We start from the raw sequence: 6,496 nt of genomic DNA, 5'->3' as shown, positions 1-6,496 counted from the left end.
TTCAGTTGAGTTTTCCCGCGTTCGCTTAGCGGTCGCCATCTGTTGACACCTTCGGCAACTACGCGTTTCCCGTAGAAGCAGGTGTCATCTATACCTATAAAAAGAAGTACCCGACTGACTGACTCACTCATCAACGCCCAGCCAAAACTGTTTGACCTAGAGACTTGAAATTTCACGAGTTTATTTGCGTGATTGAGTAGATGTTACTTATGATAAAAATGACCGATGAGCATCGTTCGTATCTTCTGAGATTGCACTTCCTACCAGGAAGAATACCCCCACCCAGCCGGCCTCCATCATGTGTTCCAAGCGCAATCTCCTGCCGAATTCAAGTTGAGTTTGCAACCTGGCACTCTTCCTCATATCATATTAAGAGTACCAGCAAACCAAGCTCCTCCTTCTTCCATCCACTTTTCCAAACCTTGAGCTGTGGGAGAACCTGGTGACTAACAGCGATCTGGATGTCCAGACAATACTTCCTCCAGACCAAAGGCTGCCCACTCATCACATGGCTTTCTGAAATTGGGAACCACTCCCACTTCGCCGGCTCAATAAAACCTTTTTCACTCACTGACTCTTTCGCTCAAACGCGCCATCTTGGTGCAATTTCTTTAGCGAGAGTTGGAGTAAAACACGCGTACCACTCGTTCCACATTACGACGACGCGCCTGCAGTAGGAGCCTATGTACTGACAGCAGGCAGGCGCTCCCGAGTATGTATCACTTCCCCATGAAGTAGCCTAATATGGCGACTAAGAAATACCAATTGCTGTCCTTAATATAATGGCCCACCCGGGCACCGCCGGGTGCTACCGCTAGTATATATATATATATATATATATATATATATATATATATATATAAGACAGAAATAAGTGTTGGCAGTCAAGAAAACCCCGTAAAGCAAAGGGGAGGATGTGGTAGGTCATTAAAACAGATACAGAATTTGGAAAGAAAGAAAGAAAGTGGAGAACAAATGCCCACCAGGTGGGTTACGGCAGTCTTGGTGCCATAGGAAGCTTAATAGGGTTCAACGCTAGTCGACCACTCTTGACATGTCGTAGACACTCGAGTCACGGCCCGGGGGTTAAAAAGAAGGTCCCCTTCACCCCGAGCAGACCGAGTGGCGCTGGCTAGCACCCCCAAGCACAGGAAACAAACATACCTTTACATAAATACCCCAGAAAGTGGAGTGCAAAGTTGCCCGCCGGTAGCGTAGTGGTTATCGCACCAGACCAGTGTTCTGGAGGTCGTGGGTTCGGATCCCACCTGGGGGGCATTTTTTCAAAACTATCTGTCTTTTTTTCCAAATTCTTTACCTGTTTCAATGACCTACCACATCCTCCCGTTTGCTTTCCGAGGTTTTCTTGACTGCCAACACTTATTTCTGTCTTATTTTCAACGAGCCCCTCATTTCCCATTCTGATTCGCTTCATGCATAGCAAGGGCCTCTGTTATGGCAGTCTTGGTGCCTTAGGAAGCTTAAGAGGGTTCAACGCTAGCCGGCTACTCTTGACATGTCCTAGAAACTCGAGTCACGGCCCGGGGATTAAAAAGAAGGTCCCCTTCACCCCCAGTAGTCCGAGTGGCGCTGGCTAGCACCCCCAAGTGCAGGAAACAAACATACCTTCACATAAATACCCCAGAAAGTGGAGTGGAAAATTGCCCGCCGGTAGCGTAGTGGTTATCATACCAGACAAGTATCCTGGAGGTCGTGGTTTCGGATCCCACCTGGCGGGCATTTTTTCTCCACTATCTTTCTTTTTTTCCAAATTCTTTACCTGTTTCAATGACCTACCACATCCTCCCGTTTGCTTTCCGAGGTTTTCTTGACTGCCAACACTTATTTCTGTCTTATTTTCAACGAGCCCCTCATTTCCCATTCTGATTCGCTTCTATATATATATGTGTGTGTATATATATATATATATATATATATATATATATACTCTGGGCGCGTGTTTTTCTTTCTTTCTTTATCATCTAATTAATAAAAAAAATTATAATAACGTAACGTCACTAACGGGAACAAATGGTCCAACCATTCCCCTATGTCTTCTTTGACGTGGTAGACTGCCGGCATTTCTTTCTGTATATATATATATATATATATATATATATATATATATATATATATATATATATATATATATATATATATATATATATATATATATATATATCAAGGTTGCAGTCGTCATTGCCAGTGCTATTCGGCTGTTTCCGAGATATTTAATAGTGCCGAATGACGTGTGTTTGTCATGTTTTTTTAATACAGTGCTAAATAGGCGAAAATATAAGTCGAGAAAAAATAAGCAAAAGGGTTGGCAGTCAAGAAAACCTCGGAAAGTGAAGGGGGGAAGGCGGTAGGTCATAGAACCAGATGGAGAATTTTTTTAGTCAGAAAGAAAACGGTGAAAAAATGCCCGCCGGGTGGGATCGAAACCCACGACCTCCAGAATACCGGTCTGGTGTGATGACCAGTACGCTACCGGCGGGGCTGTTTCCCCACCACGTTCTCGGGTATTTATGTGAAGGTATGTTTGTTTCCTGTGCTTGGGGGTGCTAGCCAGCGCCACTCGGACTATTCGGGGTGAAGGGGACCTTCTTTTTAACCCCCGGGCCGTGACTCGAGTGTCTACGACATGTCAAGAGTGGCCGACTAGCGTTGAACCCTCTTAAGCTACCTTTGGCACCAAGACTGCCAGAACAGAGGCCATCGCTATGAATGTAGCGAATCAGAAATGGGAAATGAGGGGCTCGGAAAATCAAGAAAGAATAAGGGTTGGCGGACAAGAAAACCTCGGATACAGAAAGGGGGGAATGCGGTAGGTCATAGAAACAGATGAAGAATTTTTTGAGTCAGAAAGAAAGTGGTGAAAATTGCTGCGTCCACCTCCCCGCGAGGGGAACCCAGTGTAGATGCGACGCATCGTGGGGTTCACTTGGTGTTTCCGTTGGATTGATTCTGAAATAGCGTGAAACGTGTCGGGAACCGGTATGATTATTATGTTTTGTGATTATTATTATGTTTTATTGGCCAATCTTGGTCAATCTTTCTAATTGGTATGCTTGGGGCTTCGCTGTGGCAACGACCTTTACTCCATCGTTGTTGCTCTAAGTGGGAGCTTATTTTCTTTTATTGCAAGTGTTAATCATTGCCCCATCATGCGTTGTATCAGTAGCATCTTGACGTAGTTTGAATGAGTCAAGGATATAAGGCACGTTCGTAGCATTTGATTCTCTCTCGGTTTTGTGGCGCAGTGGGAAGAGCACCATGTACCTCGCGTTCCGCCCACAGGGTCGTGGGATCGAAACCGGGCGCCGCTAACTATTATTTTTTTTATAGTGTAGGGGGAGGTGCGGACAACGCCGTATGGAGGGACAAGGCGAGTGAATGAGATGCAGTCGCATCTAAAAAACCACTTTCTTTCTGTCTTCATCTGTTTCTATGACCAAACGTATTCCCCCTTCACTGTCCGCGGTTTTCTTGACTGCGAACCCTTATTCTTTCTTAATTTACCTAGCCCCTCATTTCCCATTTCTGATTCCCTACATGCATAGCGAAGGCCTCTGTTCTGGTAGTCTTGGTGCCAAAGGTAGATTAAGAGGGTTCAACGCTGGCCGACCACTCTCCACATGTCGTAGACACTCGAGTCACGGCCCGGGGGTTAAAAAGAAGGTCCCCTTCACCCCTAGCAGTCCGAGTTGCGCTGGCTACCACCCCCAACTGCAGGAAACAAACAAAAAAACCTTAACATAAATACCCGAGAAAGTTGTGGGGAAACAGCCCCATCGGTAGCGTAGTGGTCACCGCGCCAGACCGGTATTCTGGGGGTCCTGGTTTCGGATCCCACCCGGCGGGCATGTTTTCATCACTTTCTTTCTGACTAAAAAAATTCTTCATCTGTTTCTATGACCTACCGCATTCCCCCCTTCGCTTTCCGAGGTTTTCTGACTGCCAACCCTTATTCTTCCTTAATTTATCGAGACCCTGATTTTACATTTCTGAATCGATATATATATATATATATATATATATATATATATATATATATATATATATATATATATATATATATATATATATATATATATATATATATAGGACAGAAATAAGAGTTGGCAGTCAAGAAAACCTCGGAAAGCAAAGAGGAGGATGTGGTAGGTCATTGAAACAGATAAGGAATTTGGAAAGAAAGAAAGAAACTGGAGAAAAAATGCCCGCCAGGTGGGAACCGAACCCACGACCTCTAGAATACCGGTCTGGTGCGATAACCACTACGCTACCGGCGGGGCGATTTTCCCCTCCACTTTCTGGGGTATTGATGTTTAGGTATTTTTGTTTCCTGTGCATGGGGGTGGTAGCCAGCACCACTCGGACTACTCGGGGTGAAGAGGACCTTCTTTTTAACCCCCGGGCCGTGACTAGAGTGTCTACGACATGTCAAGAGTGGTCGAACAGCGTTGAACCCTCTTAAGCTTCCTATGACACCAAGACCGCCAGAACACAGACCCTCGATATGCATTTAGCGACTCAGAATGGGAAATGAGGGGCTCGTCGAAAATAAGACAGAAATAAGAGTTGGCAGTCAAGAAAACCTCGGAAAACAAAGGGCAGGATGTGGTAGGTCATGGAAACAGATAAAGAATTTGGAAAGAAAGAAAGAAAGTGGAGAAAAAATGCCCGCCAGGCATCCCACCTGACGGGCATTTTATATATATATATATATATATATATATATATATATATATATATATATATATATATATATCGCGGCGGTATGAATATATAAATATTTCCGCAGGTGGGCTTTACTACAACACTTCAGAAATACCAGTCATCGCGACCAGATGTGCCAATTCATGGAATGACGAGGCACAGGAATAACAAGAATAACGAGCGAAAAATAGTATCTGTGATAGCATTCCGCAACCCAGGCACCGATCCTACCACATTATCCTTACCATCCTCAGCGAGGAGCGCTGGGAGGCTGCCCTGCGGGACAGAAAACCCCAAGTACAAGAAGACCTGGCCCGCTTGGCCGATGGCACCGGTCCCGTGCCTAAAAGGGGTCGTGCTGCTAGACGGATGATGGCGAAGGCGTCACTGGACTAATCGCCCCGGCTGTAGCCAAATAAAGTTACTCTGTCTGTATCTGCGATGTCACAACAGCGCAGGTACAATATTTTGCTTAGTCTCATGCTGGGCCACGCAATTCGCCAAATTTACACATTTGGTCACGATGATTAGTCGTTCTGGAGGGTTGCGGTGAAGCTCACTTGAGGCGATTTTTAAGAGTGCAGATCTTATGTGTGATGCAGCTCTTTGATGGTACAGATTTTGTGTATATTCTAGGAGCTTCCATTCATGTCAGACGCGTTTGTACGGAGCTTCGCGAATTTTCATATTTTCGTCAAAAGATCCGCCATGTAAATTCTATTCCTTTCCCACTCCTCTTTCACGAAGTTCTAGAGCACCTCTGTAGCAAATGTGAACCTCCCAACAGCAATAGTTTCACAGATATAAACGTTTTCTGTTTCTCGTAGCAAGCGCCACCGCGCATGTTGAGTAACACGCAAGTAAAACAAGGCTAGTGAACTTTCGTGATAGGATGACCGCTTAAATACATTATCGCGTTGCTCTTCCGATAGCTTGACAGGTTAAATAAGCTCGCTAGCCGCAATTTTCGTAAAGTCACTTGCAAAAGGTGGAACATAAACAACCAGACCTGCTTATGTCCTAGAAGCTTCCAGTCATTGCGGACGCGTGTAGACGGTGCAGTCCATACTTTTCACGTATCCGTCAGGGAATCTGGCATGTAAGGTCACTGCTGTCGGGGAAGCACGCAGTAAACAGTTTTTCGGCTCAGAGTAGTATTAAAAAGGCAAATAAGGACTCTAAGACAGCATCAGCGGCCTTTTTGGCCAGCTGAGCTTCAAATTAGCCATTTTGTTTGTAGCTATAGAGTTGAGCATGGCACTGGCTTACCTTTCAAACGGCTAGACGTCACATAATCTCATCAGTAAGCCAGCTCGTCAGCTTATTCCTTCAGAACGGCCATTATAAAAAGCAAAACCCACAAACGCTAGCTTAGTATAACTAGAGGCGTGCGCGACAACGTCGTCAGGATGACACTTCTCTGGCGCTCTCGCTCTTTTTCGTCTGGCTGTCTATGCCCAACCAATGCAGGTATGGAGTGCTGCCTGCTCTGGAAGTAATTATTATCCCGGATACGTAAGGGGCTACGCTAGAAAGGTTCAACCATGCTAGGAAGGCTCTTATAGACATAAACAGCCCTATTTCTCCACAGAAGGACCTGGCCACCCTGGCGCAGTATTTGGCCACTACATCCTATGACTAACCAACTCCCCTCTCGACCCTAAGCACCAAGCAGCTGTAGAGCCCCTGTCCATGGCGGCGGTCAGAACAGCGATACAGTAGATGGTGCTAAGGATCTCTGGGTCCGTACAGGCCGCCATTAGAATTTGACCCT

At 45.5% G+C, this 6,496-nt stretch overlaps 1 non-coding gene across 1 annotated transcript; it reads left to right on the top strand.

Annotated features, from left to right (window-relative positions):
• Positions 1-1,202: 1,202 nt before the first annotated feature.
• Trnat-agu (transfer RNA threonine (anticodon AGU)) lies at positions 1,203-1,276 on the top strand. The gene has a single exon. It is a non-coding gene; the product is annotated as a tRNA-Thr (tRNA).
• The last annotated feature ends 5,220 nt before the right edge of the window (positions 1,277-6,496 follow it).

This window comes from Haemaphysalis longicornis, unplaced genomic scaffold, assembly GCF_048455015.1.
Source record: "Haemaphysalis longicornis isolate Haplotype H1 unplaced genomic scaffold, Haemaphysalis longicornis Haplotype H1 scaffold_3, whole genome shotgun sequence".
NCBI classification, from domain to species: domain Eukaryota; kingdom Metazoa; phylum Arthropoda; class Arachnida; order Ixodida; family Ixodidae; genus Haemaphysalis; species Haemaphysalis longicornis.
This window is presented reverse-complemented; position numbering and strand designations above follow the sequence as displayed.